At 43.6% G+C, this 27,337-nt stretch overlaps 1 pseudogene; it reads left to right on the plus strand.

Moving 5' to 3' along the window:
• Nucleotides 1-2,871: 2,871 nt before the first annotated feature.
• Nucleotides 2,872-4,423, plus strand: LOC146889465 (DNA (cytosine-5)-methyltransferase 1 pseudogene; annotated as a pseudogene).
• Nucleotides 4,424-27,337: the final 22,914 nt, after the last annotated feature.

A 27,337-nucleotide genomic window follows, 5' to 3' on the forward strand; every position in this document is an offset into this window, starting at 1 on the left:
GAACATGGCTCACAGCCCTAAGCTTGCCCTTGTCCCTTCACTTCTTCCTGTTAAGGAATCATTTATTATCTTTACGTCCTGAACATGGCTAATTTCTTGATATGTTAAACTTATCTCCTAATGTCCCCTGTAGTATTTACCAGATACTTTTCTTGCTTAACAAAAATGGGGGTTGCTGCTAAGGAAAAGATTCAGAGAGTAGCTCTTTTGGTGTCTGGGGCACCCCACCCTACCCACCCAGAACTTGCCTTCCTCCCTGTACACACCAGAAGCAAATCCCTCCCTCTGTGCTGAATAGACAGCACACTTTGCTCTTGGTTTGAAAGAGCTGGGAGTGGAAGGAAATGGTGCTGTGGATCAGTTATGACTGAGTTCAGTTTGAAGATCAGTTGCGGCTAGCAATGGTATATAAATGGCTCGCAGTAGTGTGGGAAATTCACTCTTTCCTCATGGGAAACTCTTTAGGTGTGTGGACAGACTAGAGCTGGCAGTGGTAGAGGGATGGAAGGGGCCTAACTGGCCACTTCAAGAACCCTTATTTGAGTTTAGGGTTTGTGTTCTTGCTTTTGTGGGGTTTTGTTTGCTTGATAATGCTAGAACTTGGACCTAGAGCTCAACACATGACGTGCTAGGCAAGATCTATAGCCCTGAACTATTTCTCCAGTCCTGGGGCTCATATTCTTAATTAGTCCATTTATATTAGCTCTTGACTTGAGGCTCTTTGTGAATTTCACACCTTGCACTCTAATCTTACTCATCTCCCTGTCCCTGCATATCTGTCCTCTGCTCTTGCAACTTTCCCTCAAAATAAAATAAAAATCTCGAAGTGAAAGCTGTGGTGTGTCACACAATACACCGACCCCTTTGCACAAACAGTTTTATTTGCAAATGTTCATTGCAATGAATCACCGGACTGGTTCAAAGCCTCTGGCTTCTGTGTACTATCAATCCTGGATCCTCAGTGGACTCCTCTCGGATATCCTATTGGCCTGTGTCATGTAGCTCCTGAAGCTTTGGTTCTGCGGGACTGGTCCCTTCACTTGCTCCAGATGGAGTAACTGCTGGGGGACCAACTCAAAGCCTGTGGTCTGGGACTGGGTGGTAACTGAGTTGGTCAGCCTGCCTGATCCCTTGCACCCACGCCGCCAGGGCCAGCCTGACTGTGCTGCAGCTGGCAAGGGAAACTTGAGAATCTTTACATCAAAATTGGACTGTCTGTTTGTTTTCAGTAGTGGAAATAAAAAAAACAAGGCTGTGCACATGTTAGGTAAGCAAGTGCTCCACCTCCGAGCCCCATCCTCAGCCCCCAAAGTTGCCTGTTTTCATATACCTGCAGATTTCCATGTTGCTTCTGCAAATCTGAGAAAAGGTGGTTTGTGTGTGCATGCTTGTGTGTGTGTCTGCATCACCACCTTACTAGTTGGTCCTGGGCAATTTCTCAAAGACAGCGCTGTCTTATTTTGCTCTTGGCCTGTGCTTCGGTTAAGAAGTCCACATGTTTGTTGTTTCTTGTCCTGTGACTCAGCACTCATTGAGTACCAATCACAGGAAAAGCAGGGGAAGGATTTCAGATAGACAAGACACAGCCCCCGATGTGCTGTTCTTAGACCTCACCAGGAATCAGTCACGCTTCCTGGAGAGGAAGATGGAACAGGATAGGAAGGCATGAGAAGTGGAAATACCTACTCCAGCCCTGTGTTTGCTGTGTGCCTTAAGCTGCACTTTCTCCGAGGATAGCTGATGCCTGCTTTCCTACCGAGAAAAACAGAACATTTTGCCGCAAAATCCAGGGAGGGCTTGGTAGCATAAAAGTGGTTTAAGATGTAAGGCAAAATAACAAATATTATTAACTGTACTTATAGCATCCTTTAGCGCTATTGCCTATAGACTGCCTTTGGGAAGGAGTTCTTACCATGAGAAATGCTTTATTATTATAATAGAACACTCAGTTATCTACTCTGATGAGAGGTGGAGGGGTTTCTAAATTCATTGTATTAATTTAGAATTGAGAAGAATGATTACAAATACAGGCCACCTATGGGTGCTGCATAATACGGATGATATAGTGAGGTCATAATGGGAGTGTGATGCATCTTATTTTTACAGTTCTAGCTACAAAGAGTATATTAGGCATTTTGCAGCCAAGACTCAGAAGCCTAAAACAAACAAGATTAAAATCAGCAATAAAGCAAATCAGAAGGAGCCAGGGAATCTCAGCAATAAATTTGATGCAAAACCAGTGTGATCTGCCTAAGGCCTTTTAGTATTGGCTTCAGGCTATGGCTTCTGTTTGCTGAATTTAGTGATGTGGGGGTAGGGGGGGTGGGTGGTGTTGATGCCAGTGAAGGAGAGGGCAGAGCAATCCTGTTATAGGGAAGGACAGGATTTCCATGGCTCAAAGATCCTTGTGAAAACTGTCCACATGCATGTGTGTGTGTGTGTGTGTGTGTGTGTGTGTGAGAGAGAGAGAGAGAGAGAGAGAGAGAGAGAGAGAGAGGAAGTCTCCCCATAGTCATCTACCAGTGCGATTTACGATCATACTTAGAGTCAAGAAATTCTTCCTCTGTGTAACTCCATAATTATTTTTTTGCTGGTTTTCCCATTAATTTTTTTTGTTTGTTTTCCCAGGTTGTCTCTCAATTTCCAAACTTCTTTCATGATTCCTTGAAATGAAACCCTCAAATTCTGCCCCACTGGACAGAAATAAGTGTATTGGGATCCAGTTCTGCCTTTTGTTACTGATTCAGGATTGGAGAAGCTGAACTTAACAGTGATACAGGGTTCGTTTGATGTAACTGGAAGTTTCTCTCCTGCCTGCCTGTTCCCAAATAACCACTCTGGGGTTTAACATTAATTATAATTGCTCGGCTAATGGCTCGGGCTTCTTACTGGTTAGCTGTTACATATAAATTAACCTATAAAGGAAAGACAAAGAGTCAGGTGCCAGAACCCAGAGAGCCCAGAACAGCCATCAAATTGCCCCAAGCTGCAGACTCCGGTTGCCTTTTCTGGTTGTGGAGGGTTGTCAGAAGGATTCCACCAAGCAGGCATCTCTGAGATGCTGTGGGCCACTGAGATGTGGGACCCAGCAGCCCAGGCATTTCGGTTGGATAACCCTGGATCCATAGAGGTGTTCATAGAGGACTGCAATGTGCTGCTTAAGTTGGTCATGGCTGGCAAGGTGACCAGCTCCCTGGGCCAAAGGCTGCCGCAGAAGGACAATGTGGAGATGTGTGGTGGACCACGGTGCCAAGGTTTCAGCGGCCTGAACCGTTTCAACCCCCATACTTACTCCAAGTTCAAAAACTCCCTGGTGGTCTCCATCCTCAGTGACCGATTACTAGCGGCCGCATTTCTTCCTGTGGGAGAATGTCAGGACCTTGGTGTCCTTAAAGCGCTCCATGGTGCTGAAGCTCACAGTGTTCCCTAGTCCGCATGGTGTGCTGCCCGTTGGACAGTATGGTGTGGAACAGACGTGGAGACGGGCCATCATTTTGGCTGCAGCCCCGGGAGAGAAGCTGCCTCTGTTTCCAGAGCCTCTGTTTGTGTTTGCACCTCGCGCCTGCCAACGGAGTGCTGTGTTGAATGACAAGAAGTTTGTTAACAACATCGCCAGGTTGACCTCAGACCCCTCCGAACCATCACGGCGCGGGATACCATGTCTGACCTCCCTGAGATCCAGAAGGGAGCCTCGGCACCTGAGATCTCCTCCAATGGAGAGTCACAGTCCTGGTTCCAGAGGCAGCTGCGGGGCTCACACTACCAGCCCATCCTCAGGGATTATATCTGCAAGGACATGAGCCCATTGACATCTGCCAGCCTGCGGAACATTCCACTGCTCCCAGGATCAGATTGGTGTGACCTGGCCAATATAGAAGTGCTGCCGAGCGATGGTACTACGACCAAGAAGCTATGCTACACTTTCTATGAGAAGAAGAATGGCCACAGCAGCACTGGTGCCGCGCGTGGGGTCTGTTCCTGTGTGGAAACTGCAAGTCCTGCAAACTCACGGCCAGGCAGTTCAACCCCCTCATCCCCTGGTGCCTGCCGCACACTGGAAACCGGCGCAAACACTGGACCGGCCTCTATGGGCGCCTGCAGTGGGATGGCTTCTTCAGCAACACTGTCACCAACCCTGAGCCCATGTGCAAGCAGGACCGTGTTCCCCACCCAGAGCAGCACTGGATGTTGAGCCTGTGGGACTGTGCCTGCTCCCACGACTTTCCGGTTCTTCGGCAACATCCTGGACAGACGCTGGCAGGTGGGTAGTGCTGTGCCACCACCATTGGCCAAAGCCATGGGCCTCGAGATAAAGCTCTGTATGTTGGCCAGAGCTCAGGTGATCAACTCGGATGCAGTTAAAGTAAAGGGGACTGCCAGGACGGAAGAGTTCGGCTCTCTTCCAGAACCCCACATACACTGATGTTTTTAAGCTGTTGAACCCAATGATTTGCAATATTGTGCACAGTGTCTGTGGCCATGGCTGACACTAAGCAGTTGGTGTGAGGTTTACTTTGTGATCAAGCTGTGCAGTACTTTGTGCATTCTGGATTTTAAAGATTTTTGGTTTTTAATTCTGTATTCTATCTGATCTGCCGCTATGCAGGTAGCAAACAAGACTTGATGTAGTTTTTATATGTTGTTATATTTCTTCAAATAAAGCGCTTCTATAAAGCAAAAAAAAATTAACTCATTTATAATAATCTGTGTATCGCTCCAGTGGCTGCTGGCATCTCCCAGACTCTTACGTCTTTCCTCCCTCTCTCTATTCTGCCTGGCTATTGGCCAAATCAGCTTCTTTATTAACCAATGGTAATAAGACACATTCACAGCATGCAGAAGGGCATCCCACATCGGTTGGGCCTAGGTATTTCAGTATAATATATCACAAAGGGAACATTCTTATTTTATAACCTAAGAAAAGAAATATTTGTTTGTAAAGAAAAGCATTCATCCCCCCTCCCAAGGAGTTAAATTAAGAATTTGATAAAGTCTTCCCTAAACCTCTGGGAAAAACCATACTATTTGCTAATGTTCATGCTCCGAGTCATCATGGTGGAGAAGGCACAACAGCAGGAGAGTGCCGCTGGTGGCCACACCGCATCTATAGCCAGGAAACAGAGAGTGATAGATGCCCGTGCTTTTATCTTATTTTTGAGACAGGGTCCTGTAATAGTTTAACAGCGGAAGGTAACTTGGTGGGTTGGAGCCAAGGGACACCACAAAGTCACGCCATGCAGCAGAGCTCACGTTGGAGGTTTACTGAGGGGGGAGGGGCAGCACAGAGGCAGCCTCTAAGTGAGGGTGGAAGAAAGAGAGGGTGGGGTGGCAAGGATTTGCTTTTTAGGAGGGGATATAGCGAACGTGCTCTACTCTGTGGCGGCACTAGTCAGTGTCACGTCTTGGTTGCTTCTGAGGTCCCTGGGGGCAGGCCGGTATAAATGCCTGAATATTAACATTTCTCCCCTTGGTTTATTATAAAAGATGAGAAAATAGGAAGGGGGGTCGTGAGGCAGGGATAGGGGCGTCGAGCTCTTTTGGAAGGACTGACTAGATGTCATAACAGGCTGCTCAGTCTTCTCTCAGAGATTAGGCCTCAATTTCAGTTTCCTGAGACTGAACAAGCAGTTTCTAAGGAAAAGCCACAGATAAAAGACAATCAATCTCCAACGCCCCCAACAGTGAGGAGGAGGCAAGGTGCAGTGGAGTACCAGGTCAGAGCAGGCCTGAGCCAGCCCCCACTGCAGCTCAAGGACAGGGCCTGGGACTTGCCCAGGCCTGCCCCAAAATGGAAAACTGTAGCCCTGAACAACCCCTGACTAGCCCTAGCCAATTAGAATGTACTAATATGTTTGCCACTTGCTTAAGCCAATCATATCTAAAACGACCTAACTCCCCTTAGTAAGGCTTAAAAGAAGTCACCACCTTCCTCTTGGGATCATCGCCATCTTGCCTTTGTGTTGTGGTAGTCAGCCATGATAAGCTAAGTATGGACAGGTCACCCAAAGGAAGTTCTTTACTTCCAACCATTATCACCTGCCAGAGTAGGACTCAGCCATTGATAAATTTAAATGGAGGCCTGAGTTTCAGTAGTTTACCCTAAAGCAATATCTGGTTGCAGAAAGAACCACAAACTGAGATTACCTGACCACTACCCAAGAACAAACCATTTAAAGGAAATGCCTAACAGTCCAACCACTGTAGATGGGATCACCTGCCAACACACTCTCACAGAACTCTCCTAGACGAATGTCAGCCAATCAGGAGTCCTAAACCTCAGAAACCCCTCACCCCCACCTTTACTACTATAAAAACTCTACTCAGCTGAGCTCGGGGATCTCCGTTTATTCCAATACATTGGACACGCAGAGAGACCAAGTTTGCAAACTTGCTTAAAATAAAGGCTCTTTGCTTTTACACACAGGACTTGGTCTCCTTGTTGGCTTTTGCGGGGACTCTGCAGATTTATGCATAACAGTGTAAGATAGTTGACCCCAGCGTGGTAGAATAATAAAGAAAAAAGATACTTTGCTTTTGCATCCGATCTCTTGGTGGTCTTTGGGAGTTCTGACTCTGGACACAACACTTTTAGACTGCTTCCTGTTGTCTGGGGGCATAGATATCTCTGGGGGTTCTGTTGGTTTTCAACATCCAGGCATATATGACAGTCACATGCCTCAAGTTCTATGCCTAAAGGTTGGTAGTGGAAGACCCCCCGGTGTGGGGAGACTCTCACTCAAGTCTCGGGATAACCCCCCCACACCGGAACTCACGAGAGATCATCCTTGCTGCAATCACAGGAGGTTTACTGACAAGACAGGAACTAGTGCACTGGGGCTGAAATTCATTTCCCATGCAGGGGTAGAGTTCGACCCCAAGTAGCTGGGAGAAGGGGTATTTAAGGGAAAAAACCATAACTCAATAATCCAATAGGGGGTAGGGAGGGCGTCATTGGAAAATTCCAAAAATACCAGTGATAATCACAAGGGGGTAACTCCCTGTTTCTCAAGATTATTCTCAAGATTATAATCTAACTTTATCTTCAGCTGTTTCCTAAAACAGAGTCACTGAACCGACTAATCTCGATTTTTGATTCTTCTCTCCCTGCTTAGATTTTTGGCTCTATTTTTTCTGCTAGATTTTTTTTTTGCTCTATTATTTTCTGCTAGAGGGGTCTGGATTTATCCGGGTCTTTCAGTAGTTGTATAGCAATAGCGGATTCATTGTTTATTAGAGATTTTTGAATATGTCATTGGAGGAACATGGAGAAGAAATTGATAAAGCAGGGGTAGAGACAGGAGAACAAGAAAGAGTGGCCAGGAAGGAAAGCTTTCATTTCCATATCGGGTTCTCAAGCCAACAGAGCTGAGTTTGGCGGCTGGGGTGGAGCCTCTTTCTTCTGGAACTGGTGATAATGTTGATCTCAGTGTCCTCTGAAACTCAAGGGAGCAGGGTCCTGTCGGGGTTGATATGTAGGAAGGGACTCAGGCTGGAAGCTGAAGACCAGCTTGCTCAGCAGACAGGGAGGGAGTGGGCGTGGCTTATCTCTTAAAGGGGCAGGACAGATCAATATAAGCAGGGTCCTTTTGGGGTTGATATGTAGGAAGGGAAATTGTCCTGAGGTAGAGGAGTAAAGTATTTGAGTTGGGATAGGTATATCCAATGAAGGAGACCCTCAAGACCCTTAAGACTATGAGGGGTTACAAGAATTACTTGAGGGGGTCCTGCCATTTAGGGGAAAAGGGTGAGGGACATTGGTCTGGAGGAGAGAGAAGAACTTTGTCCCCAATGTTGACTGGGGACTGACAAGGGTTGGTCCTTGGCCTGGGTAGGCAGTGGTCAGTAAAGTTCCATAGTAGGGAGCAGAGATGACAGAGTAAGGGACTGAGTAGGTGATCAGGGAGAGGTGAGGGTTTGGGTGAGAGACCAGGAGTCAGAATCGGCCACTCATATATGAGTTCAAATGGAGAGATGGAAAGAGGTTGATTGGGGAGAGCCTGGAGCCTGAGAAGAGCCCGAGGCAGGAACTTTACCCAAACAAGGTGAAGTTCCTGTGACGTTTTAGCAAGGGTGGTTTTTAAGGAGCTATTAGTTCCTTCTATCTTTCCTGAGGACTAGGGATGATATAGAATATGGAAATGCCAAGGAATGTTGAGGGCTTTAGATAGGGCTTGGAAAATCTGGGAGGTAAATTCAGGACCACTGTCTGATTAGAGGGAGGCAGGGATTCCAGATCGGAGGAAAATCTCCTAGAGGAGGAGGTCAGAAACTGAGTCCTTTTGTTAGTGGTGCAGAATGTCTCTACACAGTCTGAGAATGTTCCACTAAGGCCAGGAGGTCCCCAACTCATCTGACTGTGGACATGTGGGTAACGTTGCCAGTCAGCTCTAGGGAGAGAGCGTCTGGCTTGGTGGATAGGAAAAGGAGGGTTGCAGTATCAGGACTTGGGGCCTGACATTTGACAGATTTTACAAGAGGCAATAATAGCCCTTAAGAAATGCACATCCAGCTGGGGGGTGGTGGCGCATGCCTTTAATCCCAGCAGTCGGGAGGCAGAGGCAGGCGGATCTCTGTGAGTTCGAGGCCAGCCTGGTCTACAAGAGCTAGTTCCAGGATAGGCTCTAAAACTACAGCGAAACCTGGTCTTGAAAAACAAAACAGAACAAAACAAACAAAAAAAAAAAACAAAGAAAGAAATGCAAATCCTTCAGGCGGGCTTCAAGTGGGCCTTGACCAAGTGAGACAAAACTTGGCTAATAGGATGAAGAAGCTGGTGTAGACAGGACAGAATTTGTCAAGTGTCCGGGAATGAGAGTGGGAATGGGGATAGTGGTGCAAGGCTGCCCTGCAGTGGGTAAGATGGGTCTGGGCCTCTGAAGGTCACAGCTCCGGCTGGCACCTCAGCTTAGTTATTGGTTATCCCTTAGAGATGATGGAATTTTGGGTCTCATGGGACCAGCAGAGATCAATCCCTATAGCTGTGGGGAGATGGGAGTTTTTTTTAGTATGGCCATAATTTGATGTGAGTTGGTTATGAACCTTCCTATTGCTGGAAGTAATCTACATTCTTTCCAGATGGCAATGTGGGACAGGAGGAGATGAAAAGCGTATTTGGAGTCTGTATAGATGTTTAGGGAGTGTCCTTGTGTCAATTGGAGAGCACAGGTGAGAACAATTAGTTCAGCCTGTTGATTAGCGGTGTGGGCAGGGACAATCTTGCTTCAACCACCCCAGTATCTGATGCTATGGCATAGCCTGCTTTTTGGGTCCCCTCATGTAAACAGGAGCTGCCATCTGTGTACCAGGTATAAATGGCCTTAGACGATGGGTGCTCCTACATGTGTGAGGGATGTGGCAGTAGATCCTCTAGGGTTTCAGTGCAAGAATGAGATGGGGAGTGGTTGGTGTTTGCTTGGGGAAGAGGATTTGAGATATTGAGGGGTGGCAAGATTGGAAAGTAAGGGTGGGCACCTTCTACTAGTGCCACCTGGGAAGGAGGTAGAGTTTGTAGGCCTTTATATGTTACGAGGTGGGACAGGTTGTGAGAGGAGGAGGTAGTTGTGAGAGGAGGAGATAGTTGCGGGTGACCCAAAAGTTAGGTTTTTTTTAACTCATGAATGAGGAGCTCAGCAGCTGCTAAAACACGTATGCAGAGTGCCCATCCCTGGGTGGTAAGGTATAAGTTTTTTTGGCAGGTATGCCACAGGCGCAAAGTAAGGTCTCATTTGGTGGCCTAGGACGTCAAGGACCTTATCCTTCTATGTCTGTTACACAGAGGAAGAAGGGGCAGGTTAGGTCTGAGAGGTGTAGTGCTGGGACCTGGAGGAGGGTCTGCTGGAGCTTCTGGAAGGACTTAGTAATGGGAGTGAGAAAGGGTTCAGGTGAGGAGCCAAGGGCTTCCTCATAGAGGGGGTGAATAGATAAGAAGGTAAAGGGAGGGGACCTAGGAACATAAGAAACCAGCTATTCCTAGGAAGGAAAAGTTTCTTTAGTGGAGGGAACCGTGAGAGACTGAATTAGGTATTTTCTATCCAGGGAGTCATGGCACCAATGTGCTAGTTTAATGGCAGAAGTTAACCTTGGTGGAACCAAGGGTCCCCACAAAGCCACACCATGCAACAGAGTTCACCTAGGAGGTTTCTTGGAGGGTGCAGAAGCAAGAGCTTTGAAGGGAGAGTGGGGTGGAAAGGGCTGGCCTTTTATAAGGGATTTAGCGAATGTGCATAGGGAGCGTGCTCTACTCAGTGGGGCAGAAGCCACAGTGTCACCTTCTTGGCTGCTGCTGAATATGTGTCCTGCTAAGTCCCTGAGGGCAGGCTGGGATAAATGCCTGAATGCCAACAGATATCACTGTGTAGCTCAGGCTGGCCTAAGGTTTGCTGTTCGAAGCCAGTCGGTTTTGCCTGTAAGTATGTCTGTGTACCACTTGCATGCCTGATGCCCATAAGAGCAGAAGAGAGAGTCAGATCCCCCGGGATTAAATAGATGATTGTTAGCTAACATGTAGGTACTGGGCCTTGAACCCTGGCCATCCGAGAGAGCAGCCAGTGCTCTTAACGGCTAAGCCATCTCTTCAGGCCCTATTTTATCTTTTTTTTTATCCAGTTCTGTGAATAAAATTTATTGATCTCTGTCAGTAGAATGGTACCACCCCCATTCAAGGTGGATCTTATCACCTCAATTGCCTCAGTGTAGAAATTTCTTCATGAGAGTGTTCAGAGGTTTGTCCTCTAGGTGATTCTAGAAGAAAATGATTCTGGTATCATTGGTGCCTTGGTTCATGGGTTTGGTGTCCTCTGCCAAGGCAGATGCATTTGCCTATCAAAGTATCACTTCTAATGGTGGAAAATCACATATAATGGGAAGGTTCTGCTTCTGTATCACGTATTCTAAAAAATGTTTGCTGCTGCCCGCTTGCTGTCTGGAGTAGTGCATGGTTAGAAGGCGAGCACTGCTCTCAGTCTCTTCAGAACACATGGCCATCCCTGCTCTCTTTGGCGCTGTGTTTAGCTTCGGCACGATCCACATTGCCTACGTGGTGGCCATCCTAGGACTCCAATCCCTGCAGTGTTGTAGGAGTTCAGCAGAGTAACTGTATCTAGGGTAGATATTCGAATGAGTAATTGCTTTCTAGAAGTACTTTGGCCTTGAGGCATCATTGTGGTAACAGTAGAGAATCTTTGTGGCAGTGATTTGTAGAATTGTCTTTCTGAAGGGGTGGTGTAACCATCACATGACTTTGGTCACAACACACCTCTTGCATACCTGAGGTTCTTGGATTATTGTGTATCACAAATGATACACAATAAAGGATTAAAGTCTCCAGGGTTTGTAATGCTTTCCTTTAGTAAGACATGCAAATTAGATTAGGGACCTTGGTATGAGGAAATACTTTTCTCAATAAAGCAACTTTGTGTAACAATTGAATAAATACACTTTTGTAGACCTGTTTAGAATTCAGTCCATCAGAGAGGCTGGGCCTTCCTGCTGCCACACAGGCCTTAATAGTTCACCTTGGAGTGACTTCTTTCTTCAACTGACTCACACGGCACACTGACATTGTAGGATCAAACAGCAGCCGGAAGATCTAGTGACAGTTGATGGCTTCTGGGAGAGTCAGTTATTTTTAAGGGTATGACCCCTGGTAGGCAGAACACATTCTAGTTCCTAGTGTGTGGCAGCACACCCATGAGTATCTAGCCAACACAAATTATAGTTTGTGATGAGTTATTTAAAAAAAACAAGAGGACACAAAGTTGGGAGGGGGTGGGTAGTTATAGCTCCAAAGCTACACAGAGAAAACCTATCTTGAAAAACCAAAAAAAGAAGGAAAGAAAGAAAGAATCTCTGCATTCTGAATTTCATTATATTCATGCTAATCTATTATATATATAACTCATTTGTATGAGTCACATCCATGCTAACCTGGGGCTCCTGAGAGGCAGAGTATCTGTTGCCAGGAGTCCTGACTTGAGTTCAAACTCCAGAACCCACAGATTGTGTTAAAACCTGGCATCTGTACTATGTGCTAGACGGTACTATGCCTGTAGCTCCTGTGCCACTACAGGTCAGTACGAGCCGGGAACTGGGCTGGAGACTTAAAAACATATAGACACAGACAGACAGAGACATGAACACGGGTCATCCTTAACCTAAGAATGCCAAGTTTATTGTGCCCAGGGGAAGCTTATATAGGGCTCTGGCCATGCCCCAGCTCTCGGGACCTTTCAGCTGCAGACCCACCAGCCTGCCATCAAGGTCTTGTGGCTCAGAGCAGCTGCAAACACAGGAAAAACAAGCCGCTCACAGGGAATTCAGGGTCCGGCGGGCCACAGCCCCCAATAGTTCCCAACAAGCTTGGAAAAAGAGAAGCAGCTCCCACAAGTTGTCCTCTGCCATCCATATGTGCCTGTGGTATACTCATACATGAATGCACAACAAATACATAAAATGTAATAAAAATTTTAAATTATATTAGCCTATCACAATAAGAGTCATGTACATGTATAAATTAATATAAGATAAACGTGTCTATATATACATATATACATGTATCATATTTGCAAAGTAGAGCATATTTATCACATAAAGAACCCAACTTTCAGTACTCATGAAAACCAAATTTATTAGCCTATAAATATTGGCACTCAATAGACAACAGGTGGCAGTGGCTATTTTTACTTAATAGTTTTGAAATTAAGCACATAAATTGCACAAACCTAAAAATAGAAATGTGTCAGCTATTTTGTATCACTCGGTGCACATAGGTAAGAAGGATTGTTTCCTAGAAAAGACAGTAATCAAAGAATTTGTTAAGATAGTCAGCGATAATTTCATCACATCTGAGAAGTTTTAGGCTTTAAAGCAACAGACATATGTGTGAATTCTGAGGGACTTTATCAGAAATGCGAGGTAAATACTGCAAGATATTTTTAAGGTTTAATTTTATTTACTTTTATATTTGTCATTATATGTGTCTGTGGGTGTGTGCATGTGAGTGCGGGTATCCTCAGAGGCCAGCAGAGGGCGCTGAATCCTCTATAGCTGGAGTTTGGTGTTGAAGGTGGCTATGAGCTGCTGAACTGGAGTGCTGGGCACCAAACTCAGGTCCTCTGTGAGATCAACAACTACAGTGAAGTAGGACCAATAAAGGATACTAATCAATGAAATATGTAGGTGGATCTTTTCACCTTTCTGCAGAACCAATTCAACTTGATAAGCTCTGCTTCTTGTAAATTCTATTTCTATACCCCCTCCCCACACAAGCAAGAGTCACATGTTCAACATTTGAATGTTTTGTTAAACGATTCTATTATCGATTCAGATCTGTTGTATTTAGCTACTGTGTGAAAACAAATAAGAGTAGCAATAGACTGTTCAGTGAAACATGTTTTTATTATTTGTTGTTTAAAATGTAGAAAATGATGAGTTATCATATACTACATACCCAAATGAAATCTTAGAAAATATGTTAATGGTGGTTACGTCTGAGTGGTGTATACTAGAATTATTTTATTCAATGTGTTGCTTTTTGTATAACAAATATTGGTGCCGGAGAATTGTCTGTATTCTGTCAATCATGCTTTAAATAAACGCTGACTGGCCAGGCAGGAGGTGTAGGTGGGAAAACCAGACAGGAAATGGAAATGATGAAAGGAGAGCGGGAGAATTCTGGGGAGGAGGAAGCTGATTCCTCCCACTCCTGTCCAGACCAATCAGAGTTTATTTAAAACATAATTGGCAGAATACACACAATCCTCCCGCACCACTCACTCTCCTGCCCAGATCACTGATGCAGCAGGATGTGATCTGCCCTACTGGAAAAGGTTCAGAGCCATATGGCTAAAATAGATCAGAATAATGGGTTAATATAAGCTACAAGAATTAACAAAAAGCCAGAGCTAATGGACCAATCAGCTTCTAACTTACAGAGATCTCTGTGTGATTTTATTTGGGGCTAAACAGCTGTGGGAACCAGACAGGACAGAAAACACAAACTAGCAGGACCTCATGTTACAAAATATTACTTTCATAATTTTAAAATTTAGTTTAAGATATGGAGGTAGTTGCTGTGTAGATCAGTGAGGGTACCCAGCGAGAACTGGCGGTGATTCCCCTCTTTATGCATGCCTACCTCCCTCTCTCTGACTCTCTATAATCATTTCCTTGGCTATGACTCTTCCATTTTTCCTTTCCTCCCTTCGTGTTTTCCCCTGGATTCTCACTCAATTCACCATTCCTCTGTCTATCTTAGCCTCCCACAAGCTGCTATCACAGACACCCACTTGGTTTTTATTTAACATTCTCTCCTGTTCTCTCTCATCCCCTTCGGTTCGTCCTTGTTCTGGGTACTAAGGACATCCAAAGACTGTGAGCACTCCGTGCTAGAGGGGCTATGCTGGACTTGATGAGTCAGGAACAGATCCACCAATGCACACAGAGCACTTAATCCACCTGTGAGCTGGGCTCCCTGCTGCCTCTGCACTCCCTGCATATCTGCCGAGCAGTGTCATAACTAAGGAAAATATGTGTGCGGTGGGTTCTGAAGAACCTCCCGGGAGAGCTGAGACTTCATGGTACTCCTGTGGTTGCAGTCACTATAGCAAGAAGTGATTTTAGGTGACTGGATTTCGTGAAACATCAAGGTTTGATATCTTGGAACCTCCAGTTACGTCATTTCACTGTTTTGGTACAAACTGATCCTCCACCCACCACGCCACCATCACTGATGAGTCAACTTAAGGACAAGCATAAGCATCAAATCAAGAGGAAATTCAAAAGCTTTTGCTCTCTGAATACTGATTTTTCTCTACAGTAAACACCTGTGAGTAGAATTTTATAGGCCAAGCAAATGGCTTATTGTATTACCTGTGGTTTGACTCATTGTGCGGGTTAGTTTTTTGTCAACTTGACACAAATTAAGGGCATTTGGGAGAAGCAATTAAGAAAATGTCTCCATCAGATGAGCCTGGAGGCAAGTCAGTGGAAACATTTTCTTGATTAATGATTGGTGTGCAACACCGTAGGCAGTGACTCCCTGGGCAGGTGGGCCTGGCTGAATGTGAGCCTGAGGAGCAAGCCAGCAAGTAGTGTTCTCCCATGGCCTTTGCTCCAGCACTCATCCTGAGATCCTGCCTTGAATTCCTTTCACGTTGACTAAAGGCTGCAAGGCTAAATAAAGCCTTTCTTCCTCGAGCTGCTCGTCACAGCAATAGAAACCAAACTAGAATATTCATAAATATGAATATTCATAATTTTTCTTTTGAGACAGGGTCTCTATGTGTAACAGCTCTGGGTATCCTGGAACTTGCTTTATTGACCAGACTGGCCTCGAACTCACAGAGATCCACTTATTTCTGCCTCCCAAGTGCTGGGATTAAAGGCATGAGTCACCACTGCCTGATCATTATTTTATTTATTTACTTTGCTATTATCATTATTATGGTGTTCTAGGGTTTATATGTAAGATTTTAAAGCATAATACAAGCACTTACACACAGAATGAGAAATTTCAGGCATGAAAGAGCATTACTGATTTACTGATTCTGTTTCATTGTTCCTCTTAATGTTATTCACCAAAATGAGTTATAATCAGTAAATCAAACAAAAATGATGTATAGTTTTGTTATGGCTCCCAAAGGCAATGTAAGTTTGAATTAATTTGTTGAAATGATATAGTATTTTAAAAAATTGTTAAAGGAAACACCATATTTAAGTCATTTATCATTAATTTGATGACTGTAGTAACATTTATCAGCCTCTCTGGTGTAATTTTTCTTAAAATTAAGTGTTTTTGAAAGTGCTTAGTCTTAGCCCCACAGTATATTACAGTAGACTAGAGGATGCTTCGATTCAACAAGTCCTGTGTTTATTTACTGAAAACGCTACTCCGTGCAAGGCATTGGGTATGAAAAGGAAAAAAGCAACCGTGCTTTTACGTTCATGTTTAGAAATGAACAAGATGATGGGAATACAGGCGTGCTCTCGAACAAGCAGATATATCCTATCATCCTGCTACGACCCGCACTCCCTGAAAACCAAGAGCACTACAGTGCGAAGGGCATGGTGCCTGTGAGCACCTGTGCTTGGGTGAGCCGGTGAGCGACTGAACTTAGGCCCTGACAAACAAACAGAATGAGTCAAATTAAAAGTCTCACAACTTTTAATTTGGCGCGGAGGGAGGGGCCACATTTTAACAGCTGTAGCCTCCATCCTCAGAGCAACTTTAAGAGGAGCAGACTCATCTAAGAAGGAAGGAAGCAGAAGCAAAGCCGCGGTTTTCTGAACTTGTCTAGAGTTAGGTATAACGAGAGAATCCAATAAAGAAGCTGGAAAAATAATTTGGAACTGTTTCTCTGGTGAGCAGTTTGGAAAACAGCGCTGTAGGCATAGTGGTCCTTGGAGTTCTTAATTCTGGGGCAGATGCTTCCACGGACACTTCAGAGTATTTCAAGAAGTGCGGTGACAGACAAAGGAGGAAGCAATTAGAAGATTCTAGAAAAGATGGTGAGGCCCTGGTGCAGGGCATGTGAAGGCCATGGGGGTGGGACCGTGAAGGAAAGGGCGGATTGAAGAAACACCATGTGCCTGCAGGGTGTGATGGTTCGTAGCTACTACTCCAGTACCAGGAAGGCTGAATCAGAGGGTCAAGAAAGTTCAGGGTCAGCCAAGGGAGCAGTGAGGCGGTCCCAAAACCTCCTTTGTACTCCTTGAAGAAGAACGGGTAGAAGCGTGTTACTAATTGAATTACGACTTCATGGATCTTCGTGGGAGGGCTCAAAGTTCGTTTCTGAGGTAAAATTCATGACATTTGAAAATATGGACTTTGGTAACTTTCACAGGAGTGTGCAACCGTGAACACCAGAGTGTTTTCATCACTCTCATAGGACATCCTGCAAGCAATTGTTAGGTCTAAAAGAAACTCAGGACAAATAACTGTGATGCCTGCTTAACTTAACAAAACACGTTGGACACCGGCTCTCTCAGCACTTCAAGAGTGCTCTAGCGTCCTGGCTCCCCTCAGTAACCCCTGCCCCAACCCTAAACCTCTCCAATCCCTGAGCCTTGCTTCCCATCTCCCAGCTTGATTCCTGTATATCTCAGCCACTTTGACCATACATTCGCTTTATCCCCTTACTAAAATCCCCAAGTACAGGAAGGTCACAATCACCTTAGGGCTACTGACGCTAACTGCTGCACATCCCAGCCTATAACTCTAGCAACAATATCAAAAATCCACTGTCAAAAAGCTGCTCCCATGGCCCTTTGCTGTCCTGACCCGCTAGCCCCAGCCTGGCTTCTGCATACTGCGGAACACAAGCACTAACATCCATGTGCAGTGTCCAAGTTCAAGAATAAAGGTCTGATCAGGACAGTCCAAGTCACGTAGCGCTTAAACCTCTGTAGTGTCTATGCTGGGGTCAGACCCCTGGACAGGCTGGCCAAAGGTGGCGCAATTCATGAGGAAGTGTGAATAACGTCCCACCACCAAACTTGCTGCCCATCCAATATGGACTCCACCCAAGTCAAGGTCAAAATCTTGACCTCCGTGGTGTCATGGTCGACTAAACCTAAATTTGTACATTTGTACGAAACCTAAAAATCCATTTCATTTCTTCATTAAATGGAGTTTTCCAAAAGTATCAGGCATATCCTTAGGAACTGTCTTGGGATGGCGCTGGAGAATGCTGGCTTTCAGGTTCTGGCAGGGGAGCTGGCACAACTTTTTTCTGGGCTGCCAGGAACTCGTGGATTGCTCGCTCTCTCTGTGGCCTGAAGATGTGACTTAGTTTGGGGTCCACTGCCTGAGAAATGATCCTGTCCACTCCTGCTGCCAAGATGCCTGACTGAACCACGTTCTGCCTCAGCCCATTTCGCAACTGGTTCTTGTTCATTGCAGGATTCCGTTCCCCACATCCTCTCCAGCATAAGTTGTCATCAGTGTTTTTGATCTTGGCCATTCTTACAGGTGTAAGATGGAATCTCAGAGTTGTTTTGATTTGCGTTTCTCCCAAGCTCGGTTCTTAGAATTCACATCTGATTTGAAACAGTTACTGCATCTGTGATCTCCGCACTGCCATGGTGAGGGGAAGCAGAGACGGGAGAATGATCGAGAAGTGTGCAGCTCAGCAGAAACAAGAGGGGTCCTGCGTTGTAAGCAAGTGGAAGAGGAGAACTTATTCCTGAAGGCTGTCCTCTGACCTCTGACCTCTGACCTCTGACCGACCGCCACACTCACATTGTGCAAGTGTACACACACACACACACACACACACACGTACGCACACACACACAATAACAGTAACAATACATAAAATTGAAAATGCTATTTCTTGTTGTTTTGATTTTCATTTACCAGATGGATGATGACACCAAGCATCTTTTTTATATGTTTACTGATCATTTATATATTTATTTTTGAGAAAAATGAAGATTTAGAGTTTTTCTCATTTTTAAAAAAATGGATTACGCGTTTTGTTACTGAGTTGTGGTACTTTTTATATTTTCTGAATATTAGAACATTATGAGCTATGTGATTTGAAACAATTCTTTTCCATACTGTAGTTTTGTTGCTTCGTCTTATGGATTTTTTTTCTCCCTTTAAAAAATAACTTTCTCTTCTTGAGACAGGGTTTCTCTGTGTAGCCCTGGTTGTCCTGGAACTCAGTCTGTAGACCAGGATGGCCTCGGTCTGACAGAGGTCTGCCTGCCTTTGCCTCTACCTCCTGAGTGCTGGGATTAAAGGTCTGCAGCACCGCCTCCCAGCAATAAATTATTTTGGAATGCAGTATTGGAGTTCAACCTCGTGACTTTTTGCATGCCTACCATACAGTGAGCTTCACTTCTAGCACCCTCCTTTGACAGAGCTTCTAAGCATTTTTGCTGAAATACGAAACATAATTGAGAAAATAGAGGAGATTCTCCCAGAAGTATTTGGCTCCATGTAAAATCTGGAGCATGTAATACAATCAGTGTTTCTTTGTGTGTGTGTCTGTGTCTATGTGTGTGTGTCTGTGTTTGGGGGTTACATGTATATGTGTATGTGCATGATTACAGATACGCTTGTGTCATATTGCATATGTGAGGTCATAAGAGAACTTCCCCTGTTTGTCCTTTCCTATACCTTGTTGTTAACTATCATGTACATCAGACTAGTTGGCCCGGGTGCTTCTAGGATTCTCCTGTCCCTACCCCCCACCTTAGTGGAGCCCTGGGACCATGGCGACGTGGCACTAAGCCTGGTTTTACGTGGAGATCTGAACTCAGGTCCTCATACTTGTACGGCAAGCCCTTTACCCAGTGAGCCGTTTCTCCAGCCCATCGGCACTTCTAGAATGGTGAGTCTAGGAAAGGAACTGGAGAATGTTGCTGCTCTAGATAGCCAGAAGACAGGATTGGGTTCAAGAGAAACAATGGTTACCCCTGTCCTTCAACAAAATCAAATGAAACATACTATTCTTGACCTATTTCCAGAAACCAAACCGTACTCAGAAGCCCAAATCAGCATGGATTCTATTAGAGGCCAAAATGAACCAGGTACTGAGTATGAGTAATATAATTTACTAGTGAGAATTATAGCCTATTGTGATCTACTTATAAAATTTTCCTTCAAATAGACTGCAATACGTATATTTCTTCAGCTAAACTTACATTTAGGTAAGATTTATTTATGCCACGGTAATTGAAAAAGCTGGTATAAAATTTAAATCCTAAGTAAAATAAGACAGTTGCTTTTTTTTCATGAGGAACATATCATTGACTTTTTCTTTTTAGTATAATCTAGATCCCAGGCCTTGATTTACTCAGCCATGCCTAGCATGCATTTTTTATAACTTAGCTGAGTTGGCTCTTGTACGGAGGCAGTGCTGATGGGGGCATAAAACAGCTCGTTTCCTAGAGTTCTGTCCATGTAGCTGGTATTGAGAGAGACTTGTTTTCCAATCTCCTGTGACTATGTTTGCTGCTCTGAGGACACCAAGGCCTGGGCAATTTTTATGAATCTCAGGGAAGCCATTCTGCTGCTGAGCTGGCCACATTCACACATTTCATTTATCTGCAATAATAAGAATATCAATACCCTGGATTTATACAGAGCTGCTCATCCAAAGAGGTCAAAGCATTTTCATTTAATTGGATGTTCCCCATGGTTTTAAGAGCCTCTAGGCATATTACAGATGTAATAATAAAACAGTCTGCCCTGGTTTGCAAAATAATAGACAACATAAAACAAGATACGCACATGTACTATTTTTGAACCTTGTTGTATAAACTTAGGCAGGGCCTAGCTGTGGGCTTCGAGGTCTTATCTGAGGTAGTCTGAGTGCCTTTTTATCTGTGATACGACTTTTCATTCATATGCACTTATTCAAGACCAGCTGTCTCCTGGGACACTACTCACAGTTTTGTTTTGTGCCTTAGTTTGTCTGCCTCCTCCCCCTTCCACTTCCTCCTCCTCCTCTTCTTCTGGAATTTAATCCTCTATTCTATTTTTTAAAATATTTATTTTTAATTAGGTTGTGTGGTGGTTTGAAAGCTAATGGACCCCAAACTGAGTGTCACTATTAGGCGGTGGGAACTTGTTGGAGTAGGTATGGCCTTGTTGGAGGAAGTGTGTCCCGGTGGGACAGACATTGTGGTTTCCTATGCTCAAGACACTGCCCAGTGTCCCAGTCCATTCCCTGTTGCCTTTTGATCAAGATGTAGTCAGCCCCATATCTGCCTGCATGCTGCCGTGCTCCCCACCGTGATGATAATGGACTAAACCTCTGAAACGTTAAGTGATCCATCCCAATTAAATGTTTTCTTTGTAAGCGTTGCCATGGTCATGGTGTCTCTTCACGGCAATACAAACCCTAACTACAGCAGTTTGTCAGTGTGTGTGTGTGTGTGTGTGTGTGTGTGTGTGTGTGTGTACTCAGTAAGTTCTTTGGACTATAACCATTTCTAAATTCCCTACCCTGTATACAAGTCATCATCCCTATAATTAATCTATAATTAATCTCTTATATGATGAGAAATGATATTTAGTTCTAAGTAGCCTGCTGAGTTTGGGGGTCTATGGTAAAGGCTGATAGTTATAAGAGAGTATATCTACCAATCCTCCTGAATAATTAAAAGGAAATAAAACAGTTTTCCCACATTCTAGTACAAGCTTCGAGTTACTCTACGAGGCAACCAAGAATAGAAACAATGTCAAAGACTATATTTATTGCTCGAAGATGAAAGGTATATGGGGTTAAGTTTTCCTGAAGTGTGGTATGAAACAGGACAATTAGGACACTTTCTTGAGAGTTTAATGTGGTGTGTGATAATTTAATTATCACCTAATTTCAGTTCTGATATGTGATAAAAGCAGTCCATCATTTTTGATAATTATCCAAATCTTGCTTTTAAATAGAAAGAATCATTTCCATTTAAAATTTAAAGGACTCATAGGTAAGCATATAAATAAAAGAAAAAGTATCCAAATTATTTTGCCTTTTTTGTTTGATTTTTCCAACACAGGGTTTCTTTGTGTAGGTCTGGCTCTTCTGGAACTTGCTCTAGATCAGGCTGGCCTTGAACTCGCCTTGAACTCACAGGGATCCACCTGCTTCTGCCTCCAGAGTTTTGGGATTAAAGGCGTACACCACTACCGCCTGGCTTCATATTACTGTGTCTTAAAACAGCCTCACATTACTGCCAGAGGCGTACTTTAGACACTTTGAAGACCTACTTCTACCTGCCTAACAGATAGGGAAACCCAGGCACAGAATGGCTTAAATCTCTTTTCAAAGGAAAGGTGGAATTGATTGAATCTAGGCAGTCCTACACACAAACACGTACTTTAAAATACATACAACATAAGCTGCCTTTTTAAAATCATCTTAAATATATTAACAGTGGGCTTAATAGATTCAAAAGTTGTGCAAATATAAACATTGAAACTGTCTAGTATTATGTAGTTTATATTATAAAGCCACCCTCCACCCAGTTCTGCACACTCACTAATTTGCTTTTTGTCTCTATGAAATTGCCTGTTCTGGATGTTTGATTTTATGTGTGTATGTATGTATTTATTATTTTTGTAAGCATGCATGTGTGCATGTGTTTGAAGCAAGATTTCTCCGTGTAGTCCTGGTTGTCCTGGAACTCGATCTATAGACCAGGCTGACCTTAAACTCAGAGATCCACCTGTCTGTGCCTCCCCATTGCTTGGATGAGCCACCACTGCCTGACTAGGATATTTTGTATAGATAGATTCATCAGTGTTTGTGTCTGGCTTCTTTCACTTGGCACAGTGATTAAAGGAGGAATGTTTAATGTTGTAGCATACACCAGTACTTCATTCCTTTTTACGACTTTGAAGTATTCTATTGTATGGGCAGTCCATATGTGTTTATACTATAACTACACATCTCATATTACACCAAATTTATCACTACGGTCAAGGATGCTTCTATAAACGCTTATGTACATGTTATTTCTTAACATATAATTCTCTTGGGTATTATTTGTCAAGAAAACCACCAATTTCACATTGATTGAAACAGTTCATATTCTCAGCCACATTGCTCTGATGCCTTTATGTATTCGCCAGCATTCATTTTTCCTTTTTGGGCTGGGTGTAGTGGCCCCTGCCCTTAATTGCAGCACAGGCAAGTGGATCTGTGTGCATCTGAGGTCAACAGGGTGAAGGGAAAAGGCTGCTTCTTGCAGTTCTTCTCCTACAGTTCTTCTCCCCTCCATGTGTGCTCTTGGAGGAAATGTAAAAAAAAAAAATCCAGAAAAATACATAGTCAGTCCAGTGAATTTGAAGTGGTAGCTGCTATTGCTTTAATTTTCATTTTACTAACAGTAATGTTGAACATTTATGTACATCCTTTGGAGCTTTTAAAATTTTAAATATGTAATTTAAATATATATAATAACATTCTACTTTTATATACATTTTCCTTTTGTCGTTCTTGCTCTTATTGTCATGTCTAAAAATCCATTGCTATATCTAAGATCATAAAGATTTACCTCTATATTTTCTTCCAAAAGTTTTAAATCATAAATTTAGGACTTTGAAAAAAAAATTTAGGACTTTGATACATTTTAAGTTAGTTTTTGTGTGTGTATGAGGTAGGTGTCCACTTCATCATTTTTTGTGTTTATATCTCGTGTTCTATTGTCATTCATTAAAAAGACAATTCTCCCCCTCATATTTGAAATATTCATATTTCATAAATAAAAATTAAAATATCATTCTGAGTGATATTGGAATCCTTGTTAAAAAACCAACTGATCCTGGCTAGAGCAGCGGCTCAGCAGTTAAGAGCACTGGCTACTCTTCCAGAGGTCCTGAGTTCAATTCCCAGCAACTGTATGGTAGCTCACAACCATCTGTAATGAGCTCTGAGGCCCTGTGCTGTCATGCAGGCATACAAGCAAAAAGATCATCCATATGCATAAAGAAATAAATCTTTTAAGGAAATGAGCTCTTGGTGCTTTTGCAGAAGACCTGGGTTTGCTTCTTGGCACCTACATGGCTACTTACAACCATCTGGACTTCCAGTTCCAGGTTATCTGATGCCCTCTTCTGGCTTATGCAGGCACCGTGGCACACACATGTATGCATATACATACTTGCAGGCAAACACTTTACACCTAAAATTAAAATGAATAAGTCTTAAAAATAGGGGAAAAGCCAATAGCCTGGAGTCTCAGTTACAGTCCATTTTGTGTTTTCACATGTTAACACTTCTCTTTTGTATTATTCTAGGTTTTTTTTTTCATGTGGTTTTAAGCCAGAAGATGCAAATGTGTGTGTTTGTGTGTATGAAATCCTGAGGTCAGCCACAGCTGTCTTCCTCAGTTGTCTTCCACCTCGTTTGAGATAGGGTCTCTCACTGAACCTGTTGCTTGCCAGTTTGGCTAGCCTGGCTGGTCCGTGAGCACCTGAGATCCTCCTGTCTCTGCTTCCTTAGTGCTGATGTAGTGAGTTCATTTCACTGCGTCTGGTATTTTACTTGGGCTCTGGATATAAAATACAACTCCTTATACTTTCTTGCTAAGTGCTTTAATGACCGAGTCATTTTCCCAGCCCTCCATGTTTTTGTTTTGTTTTGTTTTGTTTTTCTTTTACAAGATGATTTAGGTTACTCAGGGATTTATATGTTTCTACATATGTTTTAGAATCAACTCTTCTGTTTAAGAAAAACTCCTGTCATCTTAGCTGGATCATTTTTCTCATCTATGATGTTTTTCATGCGCTTAGGAATTCCTTTATTGTTTTCAGCAATACTTTTAAAAATTTATTTATGTTTATTTTATGTACATTGGTGCTTTGCCATAAGTGTCGAGTCCCTTGGAACTGGAATTAAAGACAATTTTGGGCGGCCATTTGGGTGCTGGGAATTAAACAAGGGTCATCTGGGAGAACAGTCAGTGCTCTTAACCACTGAGCCATCTCTTTTTGCTTCTATTGAGTTAGGATTATTTGGCCAATTTCTTTCTTTCTTTGGTTAATGCCTTCCTTCCTTCCGACAGAGTCTCTCTACACAGTCATAAATGTCCTGGAATTCTATGTAGAGGAGGCTGGCCTGAAACTCACAGACATCCACCTGCCTCTACTTCCTAAATGCTCAGACTAAAGCCAGGCTAGATTAATTTCTTTTTCAGACTGCTCTCTCTTACTGCATAGGAATGTCACCGAATGTTCTACTTTGTATCCTGTGAGATTGCTAAATTCTTTTATTAGTTTTAATAGTGTTTTGTGTATATTCTTTATAATACATCCTATATAAATCATATTGTCCATAAATAGAGATTGTTTTGTTTGGAAATTGGATGCCTTTCACTGTTTTTCTTGCTCTGGCTGTGATTCCCAGAGTTTTATTGAATGGACATGTTGAAAATGGACATCCTTGCCTTGACTCTAATCTTCATGAGAAAACTTGTTTTTCATTATTTTACATACTATTTTTTTTAAAATTCTATTATGTTTATGAAATATTCTTCTATTTGGAATTTTTGGAATGTTTTTCTTTCAAGAATATGTTGAATTTGTACAAAATATTTTTCTGTATCAGTTGAAATGGGTCAGCAGTTCTCAGCTTGCAGGTCCCAACTCATCTGAGGGGTCAAACAACCCTTTCACAGTGGTAGCATATCAAATGTTTTACATACCAGATATTTGCATTACTATTTACAATAGTAGGGAAATTGCAGTTATGACATAGCTATAAGTCCTGGTCTTGGGCCTCCATCTTTGGAGGCCCCGCCTCTGTGCCCACCTCAACCTTAACCCCTCCCTCGGAGGAGGGTCAAGACAGCCTGCCAAATCTTGACCACTCCCCCAGCCTATTTAAACTGCTCCCGGGAGAGTAGAGTCCCTTTGTGGTCCCCCCACTTCGTGGTCGCGTTCATGGCTGCCTGGTTCCTCTGGGGGGGGGGCACCCAAAAGCGCAGGAATCCCATTAAACTTGGATATCTTTTAATTTGGCTTGTTGTGATTTGGCTTGATTGGGATTTTTGCATCAGCAGAGAGCTTGTGTTACTAATAGCTCACTCCTAATATCTGGAGGTCCCACCGAGATACAGAGGCCTTTCCGAGTGGCCTATGGCCACGTGTCAAAAGCGCCCTGTCCACAACCCGAGCTCTCCACGCCACACTAAAACCAACTCCTAGACTATAGTGGCTGGATCTTGGTTAGTCCCTTTTTCTTGTCTATGCTATAGGATTTTGGGGAACCCATTCGTAGTTACTTTTGTCAATTATTGGACTCTTGCGGAGAGACTTGGGCCCGCACCAAGAGTCCAATCTCAGTGGCTAGGCCCAGGCCTAGCTGAGGTGGATTTTGTTTGCTTTAGGGATGCCTAACATTCAATTTTCACGACCCTGTTTAGGTCTAAGAGCTATTTTGGCCGATGTGCTGTGATAGACTTCAGGCCACACAGCTGGGCATAGACTTTAAAATGGGCACTTGCAGTTCAAAGCCAGATCCGCTGTTGCCCCGGGATGCCTCTTAAAGCTTGCCATCCTCTAGGACCTAGAAATTTTTTGTCGCTGTAGGGCAAATGGACAGAGCTTACAGATGTTCATGGTTTGGGGGCTCTGTGCTCTTGCCCTTTCCTCAGCAGCCAGTATCTTCCAGCACCAGTCTTGGTCGCTAGGGCCACGACGTCTCCAAATTCCTGATCATCTGGAAATTGGGACCCTGACAATTCTAATTGGACCATGAAGCTAGAGGCACTGCCCCACCCCCGACTCCCTCAAATCCACACTACCCACCCCCCTCCTGTGGAGCAATATTCTCCACATTCCTCTCCTTCCCCGTCCTCCCTCCCTTGCCAATCTGGAAGTTCAAGGTCAACTTCCACCTTACCCACCTTCTTCCCCCCTCCTACTTCATCTTCCCACTCTTGGACTCCCTCTGTGCGCTGGGCTAGCCCTTCCCAATCCTGCATCAGCAGAGAGCTCGCATTAGGAATATTCCTAACAATAGTAACCAAATAATTTGGTGTTTGGGGGTCACCACAACATGAGGAACTGTATTACACGGTCTCAGTGTCAGGAAGGTCGAGAACCACTGCAGTAGATACTCTCCTGCCTCATCCACAGCCTGCATTTCTAACTATTTGGCACTGCTGCCTCTCATTTCCTGTATGAATTACTGATGGCTATAGTTTGCATTATGTACAAAAATCTTATTTTCATCAATACATTTTAAGGTATGACTTTTCATGGGTATATTTCATTTTCTCATGTGATCTATTCATAATTTATTTAATGCTTCAGGTGTTTCACCAAATCTCAGTATTTTATATAGCTGTCTATTTCTTTTTTCAAGCGTTCATTTTATTTTATTTATGTGTATTAGTGTTTTGTCTGCACTTATGTCTGTGTGAGGGTGTCAAATCCCCTGAAACTTTAGTTACACACAGTTATGGGCTGCCATGTAGATGCTGGGAATTGAATCTAGTTTCTCTAGAAGAGCCAGCCAGAGCTCTTAACTGCTGAGCCATCTCTCCAGCTCTTTAGCCTTCTGTTTCTTTAGGAACAAAGTCTTTAGGGCTGAAATGATTGTGCTGAAAACTCTGAAGTTCTCTATATGATATCTGAGGAATTTAAAAAGGTCAGTGTGACTGTCTCCCTTTAATTAAAGCGACTGTATTCTGAGTCTGCTGTTCCACAGACTCAGCCTTTGAGTCAATCTACTTCCTATTTCTGAAGCTCTTCAATTTCATTTCTATAAGCAAATCACCTCCTTACTTTCTAATTGATATTATCATTCTTTTCCCCCAGTCAGTGCAGGAAATAGAACTTTACCAGTTCGAATTGCGTTCAGACACCACTGCATTATCACTGTAT

Source organism: Myodes glareolus, chromosome 25 (assembly GCF_982192425.1).
Source record: "Myodes glareolus chromosome 25, mMyoGla1.1, whole genome shotgun sequence".
NCBI lineage: Eukaryota > Metazoa > Chordata > Mammalia > Rodentia > Cricetidae > Myodes > Myodes glareolus.